This window comes from Dermochelys coriacea, chromosome 3 (genome assembly GCF_009764565.3).
Source record: "Dermochelys coriacea isolate rDerCor1 chromosome 3, rDerCor1.pri.v4, whole genome shotgun sequence".
NCBI classification, from domain to species: domain Eukaryota; kingdom Metazoa; phylum Chordata; order Testudines; family Dermochelyidae; genus Dermochelys; species Dermochelys coriacea.
Window position 1 is genome coordinate 60,954,701 of NC_050070.1, and position 24,418 is coordinate 60,979,118.

The 24,418-nt window shown below is 41.5% G+C and overlaps 1 long non-coding RNA gene across 1 annotated transcript; it reads right to left on the reverse strand.

Moving 5' to 3' along the window:
- Positions 1-1,372: 1,372 nt before the first annotated feature.
- On the reverse strand, positions 1,373-24,418 carry LOC122459656. The gene is made up of 3 exons (XR_006280478.1): positions 24,213-24,418; positions 10,600-10,609; positions 1,373-1,383 (listed from the first exon to the last, which is right to left on the reverse strand). It is a non-coding gene; the product is annotated as an uncharacterized LOC122459656 (long non-coding RNA).

The window sequence follows — 24,418 nt, forward strand, 5'->3', positions numbered from 1 at the left end:
GATCCCTCATTAATTTACATTCGCAAGAGATGATGCACTAATGCAAACTGACCCTCCTACATGTAGAGACTCCAACTATTCCTTAGTATCTGAACTATCACTGTTTCTTGAACCGATTCCTGTGAGTTACGTAGGACTAATATTAAGAAGGAAAATGCTGGATAAAATAAGTGAGTAGAGCTTTTCTATAATAAAAATGAGGTGATTGTTTTTCATGCAAAGATTGACCTGCTTTATTCCACTTCGTATTATCAAAAACGGCAACAGCTGTTGATGAGACTTCAACAAACAGATACAATTGTCTTACAGTTTTCAAAAATACACTACCACACTTTCCCTCAGTTTCTTACACAATTAGTATAGAAGAGAATAAGTTTTATTTGCATATAGACAGGTTTCAGAGTAGCAGCCATGTTAGTCTGTATTCGCAAAAAGAAAAGGAGTACTTGTGGCACCATAGAGACTAACAAATTTATTTGAGCATAAGCTTTCATGAGCTACAGCTCACTTCATCGGATGCATTCAGTGGAAAATACAGTGGGGAGATTTAGATACACAGACACACAGAGAACATGAAACAATGGGTGTTACCATACAAACTGTAAGAAGCATGATCACTTAAGATGAGCTATTACCAGCAGAAGGGCAGGGGGTGGGGGGACGAAGGAAAGAAAACTTTTTGTAGTGATAATCAAGGTGGGCTATTTCCAGCAGTTGACAAGAACATCTGAGGAACAGTGGAGGGTGGAGGGCCATCCACTCCCAGTCTCTATTCAAGCCTAAATTAATTGTATCCAGTTTGCAAATTAATTCCAATTCAGCAGTCTCTCATTGGAGTCTGTTTTTGAAGTTTTTTTTGTTGAAGAATAGCCACTCTTAGGTCTGTAATCGAGTGACCAGAGAGATTAAAGTGTTCTCCGACTGGTTTTTGAATGTTATAATTCTTGATGTCTAATTTGTGTCCATTTATTCTTTTATGTAGAGACTGTCCAGTTTGACCAATATACATGGCAGAGGGGCATTGCTGGCACATGATGGTATATATCATATTGGTAGATGCGCAGGTGAACGAGCCTCTGATAGTGTGGCTGATGTGATTAGGCCCTATGGTGGTGTCCCCTGAATAGATATGTGGACATAGTTGGCAACGGGCTTTGTTGCAAGGATAGGTTCCTGGGTTAGTGGTTCTGTTGTGTGGTGTGTGGTTGCTGGTGAGTATTTGCTTCAGGTTGGGGGGCTGTCTGTAAGCAAGGACTGGTCTGTCTCCCAAGATTTGTGAAAGTGATGGGTCGTCCTTCAGGATAGGTTGTAGATTCTTGATGATGCGTTGGAGAGGTTTTAGTTGGGGGCTGAAGGTGATGGCCAGTGGCGTTCTGTTATTTTCTTTGTTGGGCCTGTCCTGTAGTAGGTGACTTCTGGGTACTCTTCTGGCTCTGTCAATCTGTTTCTTCACTTCAGCAGGTGAGTATTGTAGTTGTAAGAATGCTTGATAGAGATCTTGTAGGTGTTTGTCTCTGTCTGAGGGGTTGGAGCAAATATGGTTATGTCGTAGAACTTGGCTGTAGACAATGGATCGTGTGGTGTGATCTGGGTGAAAGCTGGAGGCATGTAGGTAGGAATAGCGGTCAGTAGGTTTCTGGTATAGGATTGTGTTTATGTGACCATCGCTTATTAGTACCGTAGTGTCCAGGAAGTGAATCTCTTGTGTGGACTGTTCCAGGCTGAGGTTGATGGTGGGATGGAAATTGTTGAAATCATGGTGGAATTTTTCAAGGGCTTCTTTTCCATGAGTCCAGATGATGAAGATGTCATCAATGTAGTGCAAGTAGAGTAGGGGCATTAGGGGACGAGAGCTGAGGAAGCGTTGTTCTAAGTCAGCCATAAAAATGTTGGCATACTGTGGGGCCATGCGGGTACCCATCGCAGTGCCGCTGATTTGAAGGTATACATTGTCCCCAAATGTGAAATAATAATGGGTGAGGACAAAGTCACAAAGTTCAGCCACCAGGTTTGCCGTGACATTATCGGGGATACTGTTCCTGATGGCTTGTAGTCCATCTTTGTGTAAAATGTTGGTGTAGAGGGCTTCTACATCCATAGTGGCCAGGATGGTGTTTTCAGGAAGATCACCGATGGATTGTAGTTTCCTCAGGAAGTCAGTGGTGTCTCGAAGATAGCTGGGAGTGCTGGTAACATAGAGCCTGAGGAGGGAGTCTACATAGCCAGACAATCCTGCTGTCAGGGTGCTTTTTTTCCCCCTTTTTTTACCCTTCATGTGATGACCACTGGGGGGGGGGAGAATTATCTGAATATGATTTTCCTACATATATAGACACATTATCTATCTATCATTGTGTGTGTGTGTGTGTGTGTGTGTGTGTGTGTTGCACCAAAATTTCATTTAAGGTGACAAAAGACCTTTTTTCTTAAATGCTGGTCATTTTCAGACCACTTTTGGTGCAATAGAAAAGCCACTGCAAATAGTATACATTTTAATTTGAACTTTTTGACCCATTAATTCTAAACATGGAGTTGTGCTTATGAATATTCCTATTTTTGAAGGCTGTCTCCTTTTGTAAAGAGAATGTTCTAAAACACTTATGACTTTGTGTTTACAGACTAATTATACATAGCTATTTTAATGACATCTTCAAATGTAATATTAACATTCAAATGGATATGAAAAGCATGGCTGACTGACACATTTATTATTGGACTATAAATATTGTGATTAGCTGCCTGAAATAAATGTACAATTTTGGAAACCTGGGAAAGTAAGCATTTGATCTATATATTATTGAAAACAAAAGACTAAGTTAAAACCTACGCTAAGGTTGCAAATTCAAGCATTCAAAAGTTAGGAAATGCCAGAATTAAGGTTGCCTGTGCAACCTTCACTTGGCCCCTTTCTCTGTATGCAGTATGAGACAGTTTTCAGTTATATAAATACGATGTTTTCCACACTATTTTTGCCTTACTCAGTGCACTGAATGGACTATTGTTAATTCATTATGTTGTTTTCTCCCCATCATTCCACGTGTTGTCCCATGAAATCAGAATTATTAATTTCTTCATAGGCTTTTCTGTGTTGCTCATCACTATGGTATCCAAATAATTCACAAACATTAATGAACTTATTTTCACAAGTGGCTATTATCCCCATTTTACATATGGCAAACTGAGGCACAGAGTGTTTAAGGTCAAAAATATCTACTAAATTTTGGTGCCCAGTCTAAGACACATGGGACTGGATTTTTCAGAGTATGTATTTAGCATTATATAGCACTTTAGATATTCAAGCACAGTTCCCATTGACTTCAGTTGCAGTTGCGAATGTTCAGCACTTCTGCAAAACAGGCCCCAGGTCTCAAGTCAAGCACTCAGAAAATGAGGAACACACAATTAGGGACCAGCTGTGAAAAGCTTGGTTTAAGTGACATGACTTGCATTACAAATAAACTCTGTGGCCAAGGTAGGTTTAGAATCCAATTCTCTAGGGAGAATTCTTTATTCTATTCAATTCTTCTCTATTCTGCTTTCAAGTGAGTTAATCAGGAGGCTGTCCTTTTGTCTTCCTGCAAACCGTGCCTCATTCACTGCACACCTTCCAACCTGTCATGCAGGTGAGCAAGGCTCACACTGTTGGCTAATAAGGGGGACTGCCACAATCTAAGTAACTGGCACCCAGTATTGACTACACAGTTGTAGTGAAAGCCATCTCACTGTGGCTGGAGTCCATGCTGGCAGACATGAGCCACCCTGACCAGATCTGCACCGTCCCGGGATGGCCAATCTTTGATAATTTCTATCTGGTCCAGGATCTACTCCATCTCATGTGCAGGGGTGGTCTGTTGCTCAGTCTCCTGCCCATGAACTAGGAAAAGGAGTTAGACAGATGGATCACAGGTATTTTATGGGCACTCAGTGGTCATTTGTATCTGGTCCTGCTTCATCAGGCACTGCTTTCTCCAGGTGCTATATGCCTTGTTGGATCATCTGGTCAAGCTCAACTGGTTCTTGGCTGAACCCACCATCTTTGGTCCAGGGGTGCATCAGGGCTGCTCTGCTGTCTGGCCAGCTCTACACCATCACCACTGAGCCCTTTCTCCGTCTCCTTCACAAGAGGATGAAGGAGTTAATTTTGCGGGAGCCAGACTTCCGAGTGATCCTATTGGTGTATACTGATGATGTGTTCTTCACAAGAGACTTGGCATGGATGGAGGCTTGCCAAGCCCTCTATTTGTTGATCTCCTCGGTCCGGGTCAACCAGGTCAAGAGCTCTGGCCTGATGGTTGGGAATGGGTGGTAGGCGGGCTCCCTTTCACTGGCAATCCGGGCCAGCTGGTGGGGCATGGGTCCACTGGTCTATCTGGAGGTCTACCTTTCTGCCACCAATCCCTCCCCACTGGAGAATTGGAGTGATCTAGAGGCCACGATGACATACCAGTTATGGAGGTGGATGGGGCTTCTCCTGTGCCTTTCCCTTCAGGCCAGGGTGCTCAATCAGCTAAAGTATGCATAGTGACACTACATGCAAAATTATATGATTCTATTGTATGATTATTACAGAAATAGGGTGTAATTCTGCGTAACACACACAAGCCAGTTTTTCAGAGACAGAGAAATAGTAGCACCCCAGATAGGTATTAAAGGGCCGTCTTCTATTTAAGTGTCAATACTCCAGCAGGGAGGAAGATGTAAACAAGAAATTTACAGGTTTCAGAGTAGCAGCCATGTTAGTCTGTTTTCGCAAAAAAGAAAAGGAGTACTTGTGGCACCTTAGAGACTAACAAATTTATTTGAGCATAAGCTTTTGTGAGCTCTAGCTCACTTCATCGGATGCATTCGTTGGAAAAAAATGCATCTGATGAAGTGAGTTGTAGCTCATGAAAGCTTATGCTCAAATAAATTTGTTAATCTCTAAGGTGCCACAAGTACTCCTTTTTTTTTTTAAAGAAATTTACATTTCATCACAGGGACAATTCAAATCTCATGTCCACAATGGACTGCGTGTCACCATGACTCAGCAATGATGTTTCTAGCACAAGAAATTGAGTTATAAACGCGGAGGAAAATACTTGACTTCACCTCTCCTCCTCCCATCTCTCTGCACATGACATCAACAATTCTCAAAGAACTGAACTAAGGAGGAGTCGTCTCAGGCTGAAAGGAGACCCAGCCTGTGAAATGTGCAACAGCGTATGGTAAGACAAAACCTTTTGCTTTTAAGTTTACTTAGCTTGTTGAAAGAAAAGGCGTACTTGTGGCACCTTAGAGACGAACAAATTTATTTAAACATAAGCTTTGATGAGCTACAGCTCACTTCATGCTTATGCTCAAATAAATTTGTTCATCTCTAAGGTGCCACAAGTACTCCTTTTCTTTTTGCGGATACAGATTAACACGGCTGCTACTCTTTAGCTTGTTGAGTTAGTTATTAGCTTGCATTTTACTCTTTTATTTTCTTTTGTAACCAATCCTGACTTTTATGCATCATCACTTGTAATCACTTAAATTGTACTTTTCTGTAGTTAATAAACTTATCTTATTGTTTTAGCTTGACCAGTGTGTTTGGATTATAGTGTGTGGGAAACTCCATTTGGGATAACAAGGCTGGTACATAGATAAGTTTTCTTTGATGAAATGATTGACTTTCTATGAGCTTGCATTGTTCAGTAGTAGGCTGGTCAGTACAAGACACACATTTCTGGGGGAACAGAGATGGGACTAGAGAGCTTGCGAGTGTTGTCTTTATGTAATTCATGAGTCACTGGTCAGAGTTCTTATGTATTTAACTAGGCATGAATGTGCATGCTAATGGCTGTGAGAGCAAGCCAGGAATGGCTGTTCTGGCAGTAAAGCAGTGTAAAAAGCACCCCAGGCTAGAGAGTTAAGGGGACACATGTTCAGTGGTCCACAATGTATCCTGGTTAATGTAACTGCCTCTCCCTGGAGCAGGATGGCCAGATCCTAGTCTGCTTCCACAGCCAAGTCCACACTTGCTACCTTCAGACCCTGCAGAGAATCCTTTATGGTTCAGGTAGTCTGGTGTGAAGTGTGGTGCGGCACACCATCCTGCATTGCTTCTGAGGGTTCCAATATGACCAACATCTCTTTTACTCAATCTGAGAGGTCTCCCCCAAGACATCCCTGAGCTGCTGATTTTCTACCAGGACCTCCTCAGGACCTGGAAGCTAATCTCAGCAACCCATTCAGCTGTGGCTGCCATGCGGGAGGACCTCCTTGCAGAGCCCTGTTACAGAATTCATACCTCGGTGTGCAGGTGGCAGAGACCCCTTGGTGTGTCAGAGGTTGGTACTGGCTGGTGATATCAGAGTTGGACATCTCCTTGACAATGATCAGAGAGACTTAGTGGACCTTGTGGTACTTAGCCAGTGTATGTGGCTGTCCAACCTGTGTATACTCCATTGTGTGCTCTAGGAAGTGAAGTCAACCTCGCCTCCTGCTTCTCTCATTTTCCTCGAGCAGGTCTGCCCACCTCTCTCATACCCGGCCCATCAGAATTTGTCATCAGACACCTGCCCAATGAGCCTTCCTAGCTGCTTCTCATACACCACCTGAGTCAGCTACATGATATCCAGCCAGTCCCCCTCCAACCATGCCCAGAAAATGTCTATATGCACTTGTACTTTTTACCATCTACTTCCTCGCCCTGGTGTTTCTCCCCGACACCAAGTGACAAGACCTGTTGCCATCTTAGGTGGGTAAGGAACGCCAGTGAGCCAGCCTGCACTCCACTCTGGCCCCACAGCCCACCGGGGATATCAGCTGGCAACTCCTTTATGGAACCATGAGCACAGGCCTGTACCTGGCACTGTTCACAAACTGTCCTAACCACCTGTCCTTTCTGTGGCAAGAGGGAGACCATATTTATGTAGAGTGTGTCAGATAGCTGCCCCTCTTTCAGCTCCTCCAGAATCTCTGGCTTATGTTCTGGGTGCTCTTATCCCCACCCATCCTGATTCATGCACACCCCGACTGTGACCCCACAAAGTCATCAGCCTCCTCCTGTCACTGGTCAAGACGGCCATCCATTACTCTAGAAGGAGGAAGTCGAATGAAAGTGCTCTGTGATTGTGGGGCCTATTTCTAGTCCCTCATCTGATCACACTTCCAGGCAGAGTTCCTCTGGGTAGTGTCCACTGACTCCCTGGATCCCTTTGAAGAGATACCTTTTAGGGATCTTTGTGCTTGATATCCTCCACTGGATCCCTGATTATTACCCTATGACCTGCATTCCTGCTCCAATTTTTTTAATTTGTTTTCCCAAGAAATCGACTGAAGCCCGATCTTATTGGCTCCTCCTCCTTAGCTGAGGGGGAGGGCCTTTAATTTGGGGCAGAACAGGGTCACCCACATCAGTACTTTCAAATAGTAGCAAAATAACTGATAGCAGTAGTAGGTTATCATCTTCTATGTGGACCAGTGCTGGAGGGCGATGAGGCACTTAGCCAGGGGGTTACACATATATTTGCTGAGAACAGAGGAATGGTGAGACTCTGATCTTGGGTTCCATTCCAAGCTCTATAGGGGAATGTGCCCTAATGGGCATAGACTTTTAGACACATAGACTTGAAGACCAGATGAGGCCATCATGGTCATCAAGTCTGACATCCTGCACATCATGGATCACAGAACCTCAGCCACCCCTCCTTTCATAGGTGCCTAATCTCTGGCTGAGTTACTGAAATCCTCAAATCTTGGTGTAAAGACTTCAAGTTACAGAGAATGCACCATTTACTCTACTTGAAACCAGTAAGCGACCCTTGCCCCATGCTGCAGAGGAAGGCAAAAAAAAAAAAAAACCCCAACAACAACAACCCAGGGTTTCGGCCAATCTGACTTGGTAGAAAATTACTTCATTACCTTAAATATGGTGACCAGTTAGTCCCTGAGAATGTGGGCAAGACCACCAGGGAAGAACCTGGGAAAAAATTCTCTGTAGTATCTCAGAGCTCTGCCCATCTAGTGTCTCATTTCCAGCCATTTGAGATATTTGCTAATAGCAATCATGGACAGATCACATGTCATTGTAGGCAGCCTCATTTTACCATCCCCTCCAGAAACTTATCAAGCTCAGTTTTGAAACAAGTTAGGTTCTGCTGCCCATTCTCCCCTAAGCTTGACTTCTTTGTTCCACCTCTCCAACCTGTCCCTATCCTATTTGTACCCCACCAGTTGACTCCTTGTTCCATAGCTGACTCTCCAGGCTTCTGATACCAGTTCCAGTCTTACTCCACTGGTTTCATATCCAAACTCAGTTCCTCTACTCACAGGCTTCTCATCGCTCACCATTTCCATCCCTCGCTTCCAGAACTAGTCTCCTTCCCCTGCCAATCCCAGTCACACCCCACTGATTTCTTATCCAAACTCAGTTCCCCAACTCACTGGCTTCCCATCTCTCACCCCCATTTCCATCCCTGGCTTCCTGATCTAGTCTCCTTTCCCAGCCAGTCTTAGTCTCCCTGCAGCCTCCAGTCCCAGTCTTCACCCCCAGATTTCTTGTCCCAATCTACCCTCCCAGACTGCCGCTGCAATGCCTTATGTCTGTCTTTTGTCTCCCTCTGCTTTTAAATTTGATGGTTTCCTCCTCTGTGCTGAAAGTTTCCAGCAGGGCGATCATTGAAAGCACAGGGGAGACAGGCTCTCTGTTTTCAGTTCTGTTAGAATGTGGAGATGGTATAGTACCATCATATATAGGGGCTGTGCGATGCTTGAGCCTGCTCAATGAGGATAGATTCTTGGGACGTTTTGGATGTTAAGCATTAGTGAGCCTTTATCGAGACTGTGAAAACTGATTTTTTTCAGAGGCTTATAACTTGCAGGGACTTTCATGGGAATGGCAGAAGGCGCATCCTTGACACAAAGGTCAACTCCTACCAAATTTCAAGTCCCTGCTCCAAAGCCTAGGGATGTTAGAATTTTGTTGTTTTTGTTTTGTGTTGTTTTGTTTTAATGACAAAACACCAAACGTTTTTTTTAACTGAAAATAGTATATTTTCCCTAGCCTCATTCTTAGAAATGGCTGAACCATTTTCACTCAAATTAAAACTAAAATAAAACAAAAAAAATTCAACCTGAGGGAGATGCCAAGCTTGGAAAATTTCAGCCCAAATGATCAAAATCTGGCAAAATTATAAGCAACCCGAAAACAGGAACATATAATGGGCAGTGTCTGGTAACCTTAATAATAGGCAGTGTTATGAGCTCGAGCTGGGCAATTTTTTTCTAGCATATATCAAATGAACTGAAAAATGCATTTCTCAGAGCACTGAAACTATTCATGAATTCTGGTTGAATTCAGCTAATAGTTTGGGCTGAAAAAAATCAAAACCAGTGTCTGAAATGTTTAAAAGAAATGATTGTTGTTTTGAAACAGAATTTAATTTTTTTTCTCTTTAAGTAAAAAAAAACCTGATTTTTGTTTGTTTTTTGTTTCAGGTGGAACAAAATGTTTTTTGTTTTGGCACAAGAAACCAAAATATTCAGTTTGGGTTCTAATCAAACTGAAAAATCCACGATTTATTCTGCTGTACTATCAACCTTCCCTGTAATTTAAACAGCTGCAAGTGTAATGTTGTATACACTACATACAGAAAATGTAGCCATTTTAACTATAGTTAACTTTTGCACTGGATTTAGATATGGACCTGAACCAAAACCAAAACCCTAGATTAGAATTGCTCCAAGCAAGAATGTCGGAAATCTTGATTAGAATTTTGGAACTTAACCTACAGTAGTCATTTATCATACATAAGAGGTTGGTATGTTGGAGCGCACTCCTACTGGATGTTTACAGAGTAACTGTAAAAGTGACTTTTAAATACCTTCCCTGGTTTATATCTGCCAGTAATTTTTTTTTCAACTGAACTAGAGTTGAGTATTTGGGAGGAGGGGATTGTCATACATAACTATGTCAAAATGTGCTGCATAGTTGTGTATGTTATTCTGAAAAACAAAGACATGGAGTATGATCAAAGCAGCCCCATTCAGAAGGTCATATTATTGCATATATGTAAAAAACAGAGGTATGGATCAGGGAAGATAATGAAGTGTTCCTGCCCTACCTGTACGGCCCTGTGGATCACTCTGGTTGGTCACATCAGCATAGTCACAGCAATTCAGGTGGCTGGCACGTCTCTGAAAAATGTCCCCATTTTTGGATTTATGTCAATGCTTGTGCTGCTGATAGAATTGTTTAAGGAGAATTACACTATGTTGGAGGAGAATCTGGGCTCCATAAGCCAGCAATGCAGAACTGTTTGAACAGCAGATAAAACTAGATGTAAGAGCTCCACAATGCTCCCAAGAGTCAGAGCCATTGTTGTAAGAACATATGTGGCACCAAGTTGGTAAATACAGTTTAATGGTATGACCATTGGGAAAAGCTAACTCTTTCATTTCAGCACAAACACTGATTAATGACAACATGGATAACTATGCGAAGATTGCACCAATACAGTATTTTGTTTTAAGAATTGTCTTAAAGCACTATCATTGAAGTTAATTATTGGAACTACTTACCATTATTATAGGGTCCATGCTTATATGCAAACATAAGCATAATCTGACAGATACCTCATATACTCTTCTATAACATATCAGGTTTATTACTTAACTTTCACTATTTTGTTTTTCTGTTCTTTTGTTCTTATTACCTATGAGCATCCTCTTATTTCTGATTTCACCGGTATTAATAAAACACACGTAATAGGCAAAAAAAGAAAGTAATAGAAATTAAGATAATATGATGCTTCAGAAATGTAATAGGGTTCTGTAGAAATTTCTCCAACACCCAAACAATTTTTTCGAGGTATTTGAGTGACCAAGAGGTATTTTATGGTTGGAGATACAAAGTGTCATTACATTCAAGAGGACTCTTCTAGAAGGATAAAGAAAATTGTTCCTTTTTTATTAAATGTTGAGTTGCTCCCTGGTATAAGTTAAAGTAGTAGTTCAGCTTTCTGGTTGGTCTCTTGATCTTCCAGGGATTGTTTCTCTGTAAGTAAAGCAGAGAAGATGTTGGGAAGGGGGAGGACAAAATATGGATACACATAATTTAATCATGTGCAAATGATATAAACGTATATTTGGCCACTCAAATATCACATTATCATCTCTCCAGTCTATTCAAAATGCAGTTATCATTATTATCTGGATCTGATCACATCATCCCTGGCCTCTGAATCCTTCCATTGACTCTTAACTTTTTGCTCTTGCTTGTAGGACCCTCTGCAATTCTGCCATGTGACATTTTATCAACAATCTCCTTTTCAGTGATCCCTGCCACTCTGACACTGAGGTCATCCTCAATCCCCTACCCACCTGCTTCTTCTTCAAACAGGCCCTTCTGCCATGCCTCCTGTTTGCATGGAACTGCCCCAGGAGTGCTTGAACAATTGTTATAGTGGGGGTATTGAGAGCTATTGAACCAAACTGTAAACTCTGTATAAAATGGAATCCACTTCAAGCTAGGGGGCATGGCAGCACTCCCAGCACCTCTAGTTCCAGCATCTATGAACTACCCTATTTACTTTAGTCTGCCAAGCCAATCCACTTCTTTCCAATGCTTCCCGAAGATTTATTTTTTGTAAAGAGCACATCAGAAATGAGACAACAAAAAAATCAACAGCAAAGCAAAAAAAATCACTCATTCCTTTCTCTCAACTTCCTATTGGCTCCTATCTAAACTGCAGCTGTCTTGTTTAGATTGCAAGCTCGTTGGAGTAGGGTCTGTCTGTATTTTGTGGGGTTTTGTTTAGTGCTGAGTACTATCTATGTTCAACAAATATAAACTTAGGTAGTTTATTTATTAGTGACTTAAAACTGGACAAGTTTATTTAACTTTTCCTCCCAATTTGTACTGACTTAAACACTTACTTCCTCAGAGCAGAGCATGAAGATTCAGTTTTCATGGGACCATGAGATTTTAATCATTTTCCTCTTAGGATTCATTCCTGTTCACTGGTACAGGGAAATTCAGCTGCTTACTATTAAATCAAGCACTTTCCATTTAGGCTTTCACAGCCTAAAACAGACCACATTGATGGAAATTCCCCCAACTCTTCTTTATGGCTGAGTATTTCTCGACATTTTCCTTTCATTCAGTGCAGTAATCAGTAATTGTATAGTTCCCTTCAGTGTCCTCATTTCTTAGAAGTGTAGGCAAGATACCAGGAAAAAACTGCCTCATCTAAGTTTTCTTAGAATTGAAATCATCACTGCAATATAACTTGCCCATGTTTAAGATTAATGAAGTGTCCAGAGAGTGGGTCCTCAGGGATATTCTTGTTTCTATTTCCTTGATCAAACCATTTACAGAACTTTATGGCAGTGTGATTAAATAAAGTCACCACCACACTAAAAATCTGGGGTATGAACTACATAAGCTTATTTTCACTTGCGAAAGCTGCTATTAGTTGTATGGCAATCTTTCCAGATCAATCACAATTAGTGAATTAGTGTGTGGCAAACATTTGTGATACACAAACTTTCTCCAGCTGTTACTAAATCAAAAGTGAATGCAAACACTGTGAGGTTTGCAAATCTTTAATTAGTTACATTAGAACTGCTGACTATTTCTATTTATACATCATCAGTCATTACTGACTAATGTCAAGCAATGATAGAAAAGAGCTGAATACTTGAATAAATGACCATCAAAGCTCTCTTCCTCAGTTAAAGATGTCCAGTCAGTGAAATATTTGCATCACTGCTTCCAAATTAATAGCAGTAAATGTGTTGTTTACATTTTTCTTCTAGGGACTTGCACACTTCATAATTTTTGGAGGCCAAGTGCATTGCGTACACCAGGGATTCTTATATTCCATCCCATAAGCTTTCTGTCTATCACACTCCCAACCCTCTCTGTTTCATAGACTATCCCTTCCCCTGTGTCAGGGACTCTATGTGCCCTCTCTTCCCCTGCATTGCCCCCATTCTTATTTGTTTTCTTTCCATTTGGGAGGCAAGTCATTCAGGGTGTCAGTATTTTTAAATTGTATTGGGAGGATGGGCAGAGCCAAGATGGAGGAGTATTGTTATATTGGAAGGTGTTAATGGCTGTCATGAACTGCTTCTTTGGTCTATAGACAATTAGAGAGGCATTTGAAGCTTCTGGGTCTGCTAACTAGATGCCAGGGGCTTCATGTGTCCCCCCATTTCCCTCTTTTGATTTTTCTAATTTTCTCCAAGATCAATTGACGCCTTCCCTGAAACATTCCCTGAAATTTTGGAATTGATCAGATGTGGAGTTCAAAGAGACAGACAAACAAACAAAGAAACACCAAGAGTTGAGTGGAAGGCCTCGCTCCACTTGGCCAATTAGATAATGTTATGCTCCGTTTGGGTAATGATATTTTGTTGTCTGTTATACAGAGTGAGGCATTGCAGCAAGTTTGATGAGGAAAGTCATATAATTGTACAACCAGAGTGGAACAAAAGAGTGAAATCATTCACTTGCAACCCAGATTTTAGCATTATGCCAAAAATGGAACTCTGATGCTACAGATTTTTTACTCTTCCTGGTACAAGTAGGAGCCAAATCTTACACTCCTGACTCAAGTAATCAGTCCTGTTGAACCCAAGGAACAACTCACATCAAACTAGCAGAACTTGCCCTTGTATTTTATATATGTCAAATTAATTCCTGTCACACTGCATGGAGAGGAACAACATGCAATGAATTTTATGAAAGCTTTGAGGTTTTTTTGTCATAAGTATTATATTAAAGTTATTGGTGTGATATGAACACAGTATAACCTACATATCATGCCTCCAACAGACTTCCGTGTGGCATGTCATATATGTGTATTATGGAATCCAGTCAATCTGTGTTCTTTACGTATTCTACTTGGCTCCTGGATCACTATGCTTTTGTATGTATAGGCTTGTTTTCCCTACCAAGTGACATCCGAATGGCCAGACTTGTTCTAGAGGAAAAATTCACAGAATGAAATGAAATTATTGGTTGGATTTCCCTGGAACATCCTATTCCTAAAGCAATTAAAAGACATTTCTACGTAATGCATTGCTGAGCACAGTCCTCTCTTCCCATCATGGTAGGGTTTTCTGAAAAATGTCATTGGCTGCATAAAACTTAAGTTCCCAGTGATATCAGTAAGTATTATGCTTGTGGATCAAGGATATTCTATTCACTATTGCTAACCCCAATCATTCAAATTCCTGAGTCAAACCACAACCATCCCCCACATTTTTAAATGGGTTCTTTTGGGGGTTATTTTTGGTCTTCTGCTTATTTATGGTTCATGTTTTCAAGTCTTTTCCTACAAATATGAAGGCTAGAAAATTACTTTTTTAAAAAATGAAAACTGAGATTCCCATACAATCACATGATTCTAAGAGCTGGGACGTCAAGAAAAATTCTAAATATCTCAAGACTCATGATAAAATCACAAGACTTGGTAACGCATATGGCCCCAAATATGAATGCATCCTTCACTTAGAGTGCACTATGGATTGTCTGAAATGTCTGTCTGAATTAAAAATTACAGAATCTGGTTTTCTCAGCTATGTTCAGATTCTGTTGAAACCAGGGAAGTTGTGGCTCTTGGTAAGGAGATTATTGATATAAAAAGTACTTGCTTCACAGTAACACCAAGCACTTATATAATGTTTCACATTGTTCAACTTCGTCTCTGTACATTGATTAAGTAATCATCATGATACCCTTGTGAGAGAGCTAGCTAAATAGGGATCAACACCATCGTGTAGATGAGAAAACTAATCTAGAAAGAAGTTATGAGATTTATTGAAGTCCCCACAACAACCCACCTGGCAAAACTAGTGTGGACTTCCAGCTCCTAGTCCCCCGGTGTTTTCTTACCATTAGTGCTGAGGGAAGCTAGTTAGGGCAGGTCACTACAAACTTGCATGGGCACACCACAGCACTTCTGGTGAAGACGTTCTAAGCTGACAGGAGAGAGCTCTCTATCCGCTTAGTAACTCCACCCCCTCGAGAGGCGGTAGCTACGTTGATGGGAGAAGCTCTCCCACCGACATAGCGCTGTCTAGTGGCGGGTTAAGGCCAATATAACTACGTCATTCAGGGGTGTGGATTTTTAACACTACTTAGTGATGTAGTTATACCAAAGTAAGTGTGTAGTGGAGACTTGACTTTAGTTAGCCTGACTCCTCCTGGATGATTGATGGTGAGATGTATGGACCCTTTGAGCCCTTTTGTAACAGCCTGTTACAAGCACCCTACCTCTTGTGAAGGAGGGACAGGTCACTAAAGGCAGATTATTTATTTAAAAAAAGAAGAAGAAAGAAAACAACAAGCCACAGACTTAAGTAAATCAGTTAATGCTACCAGTCAAACACATGGAAAAATGTTGCAAAAACAGAGGGAAAATAAAGGTCAACAAGGAAACTGATATACTTGTAAGTGGGGTTTATTATACAGAGTATGTGAAAATATAGCTTTAACAGTTCTGAAATGTAATTTTAAAGAAAGAACTTGAAACATTTGCAGCTTTTTTATTAACTTTGTGTTGTGGAATCATAACTTCCTTCCTCCTCTTAAGGGATTATTTCTTAGCTATGAATCACTTTTGCACATCTAAAGGGACATTTTAATTCTATTCTAAGGGATTCTGCCTCACACGGATACTCTCAGAAGACTGAATGACTGGGACATAGGTTCTTTTTCTCCAGGGACAGTAATTTCCTACTGTCGCCTTCACTTGACATGTTTACACCTCAGTGAAACAAAGTGTTAACAGAACAAATTAACCTTCCAAGCACACCACTGACTGCTGCTATTTCCATAATCCAGTTTTAACATATGTTATTAGAAGATGTGCACAGGCTACCTGCACTCCTTATAAACAGTGCTAGAAGGCAGGTAGTATTCTTTCACAGCATTTTCAATTTCACCATCTACAGTTGCTTTTTTGGATGACTTTAATTATATGACTTCAAACATTTTCCAGCTGGGAGTGATCTTTTTCTGGATATACTCTGTCACAGCATTTTCTGAGTGGGCTGCCACTTTCGGGGAGAATGGGCCATATTGAACTGAAGAGATTTGATTGCATAACAGGCAGAGAGGGAGAATACTCATTAGGACATGTAGCTTAATAATTTTTGGACAGACTATCAGACATGCTATTACCAATTATTTATAAGGGGCCAATCACATGCCTCATTCAGCATTAAGGCTGGCAGTATAAAACAAAAAAATCACCAGTAGTGGGGCAAAAGGGTGTGAAGAACTGGTTACTTTAAAAAGCTTTCAGACACTGTCAAGAATAAAGGGATTTCTGCACCGGGGACTAAACAGAAGCTGAGTTTTAAAGGATTGTTTGAACAATTTTGCAGTATTTCTAAGAAATATTCAGCCATATTCCTCCAAAAACATTTCAAACTGCAGCCCTCCAATGTGATCTTTTAGGGATTTATTCAGAAAGATAAGCGAGCTCTCTGTGCCCTGAGCTAGCATAACTCTCCAGGCTGAAAAATCTGAGTGATTTAGGGATGAATTAAGTTATAGATTCACAGAGGGAAGAGAGCTCCCTTGCTATAGACTACCACAGTCTTTTCACAAAACAAATGGGCTTCTGTTGACCAACTGACTTTTTTAAACGCTTACAACTTGCTGTGGTGTGGATATCTGTGATCTTCAACAGCCTCTAAGACCTTGCGCAATGTGGTATTTTGCACATCACTACCGCTGACTAAAACGGTTAGCCAGTGATAATAATCTCACTCTTTTGTATTGTCACCCTACAATGCTGAGCTAGTAGATCAACAAACAACAGTTCATGTTTGAAACGCTGCTGGGTCCACTTGCTGTGCAGGAATTCCACCCCCCCCCCCCCATTTTAGTGTATTCAATGTTATAATATGGATTCCATGGCAAAAAAGATTCTATGACCAGTTCTATAGCAGAAGAATTGCTTTGAGGACTAAGGGACTTGCCAACATTGGGCCAAATTCTCACACCTGGTTGAGAAAAATAGTTTATAACTAGATTAGAAACTGGTTAAGAGCTGGGGGAGCCAAACGGTGGGAATAAATGGTCAGTTTTCAACTAAGAGAGCAGGTGTCACAGATCTAGTTGAGCTTCTCCCACTGGACACTCAACAGATTGCTGTGAGGGTATCCAGTTCTGAATCTCACATGCCCTGAGAGATGGGACTGGTCAAAGTTTAAGTATTACTCCTAGCTTTGGGCCTCTAGACACCCACTCCAGGTATAGACCTTGTGTCTGACACCCTTCCTAGAAATGGGGACCTTGCAGTCCAATTGCAGTCCAGTATCTCTCACATGTTGCCCAGAATCTCACTGAAGATATGAACCTTTTGGTTTACAGTTTACTATTTCAGGAGTATGCAAGAGTGAAAGCAAACAGACACACAGACTTTGCACAGGATTCAAAAACACTATTGCTCTTTACTTAGTAAAATGAGAGCTACACAGATCTAAACAAAATAGTAAGACACCCATACAGCAAACACACAAGGAAGTTAAATAAACACATAAATACTCTTTTTGGAAGCTTGCAATGTAACACTACTTTATTTCTTAGAATTTAGAACAATTGCACACAAGAACCCAAAAACAGAGAGAAAGAAAACTGACTGCTCCATAAGGCAGCGAGGCACAGCTGTTCCCCACTTGCCTTAAGCTTGCTTTAAGCTTGCTCCCAGACACTTCACTAGATAGCCCCCAGTCCTGCAAGCAGGACCTGGAACCCACACCCTCATCCCATCAAATGATCATAAACAGAGATGCAGACACACTCTTAAAATGATACCTTGTAATCCCAATGCAATTGTCAATACATCACAATATGCATTTTCTCTGCCTCAGTTTCCTCACTACTCTGGAGAGTTCTTAGGTCTTGGACAGAGTCCTCTGGGGTGACTGGTATCCTTCCCCTGGAGCTCATGGTTCCTCTTCAAAATCATGTCCAGCTAGACTTCTCTGATGCTGGCTGGTCTCAATGTCAAACTAGACCCTTCCCCTCTCCTGTCTAAAACTTCCTGCTCCTCTTAAAGCCTTTTCCCTTTTCTTCCTCCTGTGAGTCATTTTTAAAGCCCAGCTTTGTCATCTCTGCCTACCCAGTTCCAGACAACGTCCTTAGCATGCCCACTGTTCAGTCAAAGCATAGTTAAAGTCATCATCTCTTCATTGTCCCTAATCAGGTAGATACATGCTGCACCCCATGTCACAAATGGTGGATTCAGCATCCACATAGAAGCATTCCCTGATACAACAATTTTGTCCTAATGTCACAACATCAACCAGAATCTATACTTTGAATAGACAAATTTGCCAAGTTATTACAGGAGATACAGTACAGACCCATTTACGCGCGACTCCGCTTAATGCAAGGTAGCATCATGCCTCCCAGTGCTACCTATTTAACACATGAGACTCGTTAACACGCGGTACAGGAACTTGCTATGTAGCACTACGGATTTGCTCACTAACTTACTGACAATAATTGACTGGAAGTGCAGAGTGGAAACGTGTTGTAGGCCTACTGGTGTTTCCTCTTCCTTTTGATCGCCAATATTGGTAAAGACGTATCATGCATGCTTAGTTATTGTCATGCTACCGGAAGAGGCGGGGCCTTTAAATCCCCTGGTCCTTTAAATCAGAATTTAAAGGACCCAGGACTAGAACTGTGGTTGCAGCACCTGGGAGCTCCGGGCCCTTTAAATCACCCCCTGAGCTCCCAGCTGCAAAGGTGGCTGGGAACCCTGTGGTTTGGGGCCATTTAAAGGGGAGGGCCCTTTAAATTGCCAACAGAGCCCTGGAGTTCCAGCAGCAGGGCTCAGGCAGCGATTTAAAGGGCCCAGGGCTCCGGCTGCCACTACCCTCCAGGGCCCTTTAAATCGTCCCCAGAGTCCTGCTGCTGGAGCCCTGGGGTAGCAGCAGCAGGGCTCCAGCCCAGGGCTCCGGCCACCGCTACCACCCTGGGCCCTTTAGATAGCTGCCGGGGCCCTGCAGCCGCTACCCCAGGGCTTTGGCAGTGGGGTTCTGGTGGCAATTTAAAGGGCCTGGGGCGCCAGCTGCTGCTGGGAGCCCCAGACCCTTTAAATTGCCTCCTGGGGAAGCTGGTCCGCCCCGGTACGGTGCTCCGGCTCTTGCCAGTACACCGTACCAGGGCATACTGGCTTACTTGCACCTCTGGATGATCATTCCAAGCCAGCAAGGGATATATAAGTTGTTTTAAAAAGCATCATGGCATAGCGCAGGTATCGATTTCTGGAGAAAGCCAATCAGCCAATGAATTGGCCACAAACACGTTTCCCAATGGAAATTCATTGCCCTCTTAACCTGTGGTCCATTAACACACGGTTATGGTGGCTTGACTCCCCACATCCGCGCATAAACGGATCTGTACTGTAATTAGCGAGATGCCTCAATGATCCATATATAGTCCGTTCAGGACTATTAAATATGTTGGTTTAATTATATAGAAGAGGGTGAATGCTGAGATGGTCAAATATTCACATGAAACAAAATTACTAAGGCAGATAAAACTTGAAATAATTGCGAGTCTGACAGGTCTCCTCCTGGGGTGCAACCTAGAGTACTGCTGAAACCTCTGTTTTACCAGTCTGGGTTCCCTCTGACATTGTGACAAGCTGCAAAGCCCTCCAATCTTGCCCTCACACAAACATCCACGGGCAGGAGGCCATACACAAATGTGTTCATGAATGCTCTGCCATCCACTGCGTGAACCAACAATGGAGAGGCTCCAGCCAAAATACTCCCAGCTCCCCAGCCTACGACCCTGGAACTGTACCAACCTACCCTGGTCAAAACCCTGACCAATATATATGAGTTATTAGCCAGTCCACCACTTCTACAAAGGAAAGTGGATATGCACCAATTCTTGTTCCTGAGCTGAGATTTTTTCCCAAGCACTTCACTCAAGTCACACTGTTTTAGGTAAAAATATAAAATAGCTTTATTAACTACAGAAAGATAAATTTTAAGTAATTGTAAGTGATAGCAAACAGACCAAAGTAAATTACCTAGCAAATAAACAAAACCCAATCTAAGCCTAATATACTAGATAGGATTTTAATCAAGCAGTGTCTCATCCTATTAGATAGCGCAAACAGTCCACCAAGTTTCCAGATGCAGGCAGAATTCCTTCTTTCCCACCTAGGGCTCCCCTTCCCCAGTTCAGTCTTTGTTCCTAAGGTGCTTCCAGGTGCTCGGTTGTAGGTGTAGTGAGGCCCAGTCATGATGTCACTTCCCCATTTTATGTTTTTTTCCAACTTGCTGAAAAGCTCTTTTGCTGTGACGTAGGTTAAACCCATTGTGTAGTGCTATCTTTGAGAGATTTCTGTTGTACCCCGTTCCTGGGGTAATTCTTGTGAGTGTGTCTATTTCCCCAATAGGCCATCAACATTGTTTGGCCTTTTTATTGTTGTACCTGAAAGGCTGCTTGTGGGTGTTCCCAACCTAACAACATGTTTCAGTCGCACATACATAGCAAAACTTTATAACTTCATATGCAATGATAGCACATACAACTTAACAAGATAGTAATGTTCAACAGTAAAGACTTTTAGAATGGTACCTCACCAGGCATACTTTGTACAAAACATATTATAATTATATCACCATGGTGAATATGGTATGCCGAGTATCTCTTTGGGGCACAGAGTGTCACAGTGAGAAACTTATTTATTTATATATTTATTGTAGTGCCTAGGAGCCCCAGTTGTGGACCATCAGCCCACTGTTCTAGGCACTATACAAATGCAGAACAAAAAGACAGACTCTGCCAACAAAGAATTTACAATCTAGGTAATTCTAGAGGGACTGAACCAAGCTATGCAATTGGGAAAATGTAATTCAATGTGGAAGTTGAATGTAGCCAAGTCCCAAAGAGTACTACCCATTAGAAGGAATAATTTCAAACAGCTCACAATGTAGCTATGGATATGTTTTTACTTAAAGCTCTTCAAGAGAAAAATCTAGAGCAGCAGTAGTCATAGAAGCAAGTAAGACGTTGAGTTGTGTGTAAAGCTAGGAAGAATAATGCTAAATAGTGTAATGTAATTATGAAAATCATTGGTATAACCTTATGTTTGATACTGTTTTCCATTCCAGTCATCCCTTGAAAAAAAGGATATATCAGTAAAAGTTGGGCATAGTGCAGAGAAGGATAACAAAATGATTACATTCAAGGAGAGATTTTGATGTGCAGAGAATTTTAAAAGGTTGGGACCAGATTAGAGAAGAAAAGAGTAAGAGGTGACATAGCACAGATAACATGCCATATAAAATAATGAATGTTATGCAGAAAGTCAATCAGGTATTCCTGTCATGTGCTCTATGAGAGGCCCTCAACTTTGGAATTTGCTGATATGAAATAGCCTGAATCTTCTGACATTTAGTGCACTTTACAAAGTCCATCAGTTTTCATCACCTGGCTGATATTTATAAGGATTAATACAGTAAATAACTGTTAAAAAGTAGGAACATTGAATAGGTGATTTATTCTAATGTTTTATTATTGTATTTCAGATTTTGTATGGTTGTTGTGGGCCAGTAAAATATATTATTATGACAGGTGTCAGCAGGTGGTGCTGTTACACATGGTCTTCCAAGTGCTTTTTCTTGGCATGTGAGAAAATATTCAGTCTTGGGAAGACATGCTGTGTTGTTGTAAGGGTAAGCCCCATGGTCTGAAGACCTAAAGAGTAGGGTAGCTCATTACTGATGCCTATTGGTGAACAGAAGAGCGGTCCAAAGCTGCTTGAGAAGTCTAGGTGAACAAAGGTCCATACAGGAGGGAATTCTCTGCCCGTATCTGCTGGTGAGCAAGGGGAAATGACCCATGGACCAGACCTCACGTATTTTTCAGTTATGTGGTGGCTTGGGGCATATTCATTAAAATATGGTTGTTCTGAGTCTGGGGACAGACAGAACTGAACTGAAGCAGCGTAGAGGCAGTGACTGTGCTGAGCCTGTAACAGTGCTGAGGAGGCTTGGGCTGAAGTCACAGAAAGCTTCAGCCTACCTGAGGGACCCAACTGCAGGCCTCTCTACCCAGCAATCAAACCTCAGATCATGACAGCTGGGTCAGAACAGCCCAGACAGCACTTCCCTTGGGGGCTGCAGAAATGACCTTCCAAAAATGTTTGAACTCCACCAAACTACATAGCAACCTGTGATTGTGGGAGCTGGGGAGGAGGGAAGTGGCTGGAATGGTCAGAGGAGGACTGGGGTTGGGATGATTGTTAAGACCCATTGGAAGTGTGTTCGATATAGTTAATTTAGGAATTGCTCTTTTTCCCAAAGTTTATTTTGTTCATTTCCATCCCCACTCCCAATAAAGTTTTCTTGTCTTAAACTCTTGGGCTCAGTTTTGTGAGTAAAGAAGTATTGTCTTTCAAGGATGCCAAGGGTGGTATATATAGTTTCCAGGTTTCTGGTTTGGGGCTCGAACTGGTCGTGTTTAAGTTTTCAGAAAGAACCTCTAGTAAATTGAACCTGGTCCTTTTTGCTGCCAACAATATCTGGCAGAAGGATTATAGTAGTTTGGGTTATGCAGTGTTCTGGGTAGAGGCCCTAATCCTTGAAGAGGGAGATGTATAAGCCTCAGGAGTTGGTGGTCTGCCTTGATCTCTTATTAGTTAATTCTTGAGACAGAATTACTCCCTTGGAACCAGGAATTGGAGTTGAGCTACGATTCCTCAGAGTAGGGATTGCCCTGCATGCTGTTTTACATCCTCTGTTTCAGGACTGCTAAGTGTGTGTGTACATAAAACATGTTACACCTAGAATAGACCCAGACTGCATCACTGATTTCTCTAACCCTGGGAAGCTGACCTGCGAGGTCCTGGATATCTGCTACTGCTTGGCAGAGGGGCACCAGTGGTATAAGAATGGGACACTGGTGTCAGAAGAAGGGGCAACAATACTGAGTCTTTCATCAAGGTAAACAGAAGATGAACTATGATAGAATTTGTTTATTTTGCAAAGGTGTTGTAATGGATATCAGCCTTCTTACTTTAGTACCTAACCCAAGCAGTGTGTGAGGAAGAAATTTCCCTACTAATCACAGTTATTGGTTGTATAGTATTAGTAGGAGGGAGGTTACACCTTTTTCTGATGCATCTTATGCCAGGCCACTGTCAGAAATAGGACAGTGGACTCAATAGAATGCAAGAGTGTTTGATCTGGTGGGGCAATTCCATTGTCCCTATAGTTTAGAATTTCAAAAACAACACATAGCCTATACCACAGTAACTTATAAAAAAGCACACTGGACAGGGGAAAAACCCATCAAATCTTATAGGACATTTATTGAGCCAAACAATGTGCCATTACTTTCTGACTGCTATTCAAAATTGAATCAGCTGATGTCCAGCAGTGTCTTTTTAATAAGGCAATGCTGAAATTCTGTCCTTGAACAAAATAATTTTAGTTTGGGGAAAGAGCTTATTTACATTATACGTTTCTGTTTATGTTGTTCTACCATGTCAATTGCCGGAGTATCTGAACATGTGGCTATACAGCTATAATTGGGCATTTCTCTGCCTGGATCACTGTTTTTAATACAGTGCTCCAAAATTAAAGCATACTAAAGTGATGAAAAAATGGGCAGGCTTTGACAAGAGTTAGCATATTGGTGACTTGATCTTCCAGTTCTGAACTCAATAGGAGTTTTACCAGTGACTTCAAAGGAACAGAGGAGCAGGCCATACGACGGGAGTAGTTATTTTGATGATAAATATGAACTTCCCCAAATTGATTACTCTCCACCACAAACAGAAAAACATTTTGGAATTTTTGCTCTGTTTTGAAGGGCTCTGGGTATGGAAAGATTCTGAACCATTCATCCTCCTGAACAAGAGACTGAAGTTTAGTGTATTGCTGTATATGTGAGTTTTAGATTACACTATGTCAATGATGTTCAGCGTACTAAAATTCCTAACACACTTCTTAATAAGCCACCTATATGAGTAATGTATATATCATGGTCTAATAAGCATAATACAAAGACCATAAATTCAGCACAAAGATAAAGAAATGAAAATGACTTGCTAGGTCTGAAAACATTGTTTTGCAGCATGAATCAAACATGTGACTGTCTAATACTAGATACATGCAGGTTTTACCCACTTGGTTTGCCCGATCCGACCCAGATCAAGGTGTTCACTTGACAGTCTTCATAAATTCATAAATACTTTTTTTATTTTTTCAGGTAGTAATTTCATCTGGTATGTGCCAACCCACATATTTGGGAGTATTATATGGATTGAGTAACCTGTGAGCAATCCATTGATATTCCCAACAACATGTACAGGTCTAGTGTTGAAAATGTAAGAGTTGGATCCAAGCCACAAGGTTGAAATTTGAATTTGGATCTGAACTGTCTCAAATCCTCTGGGTA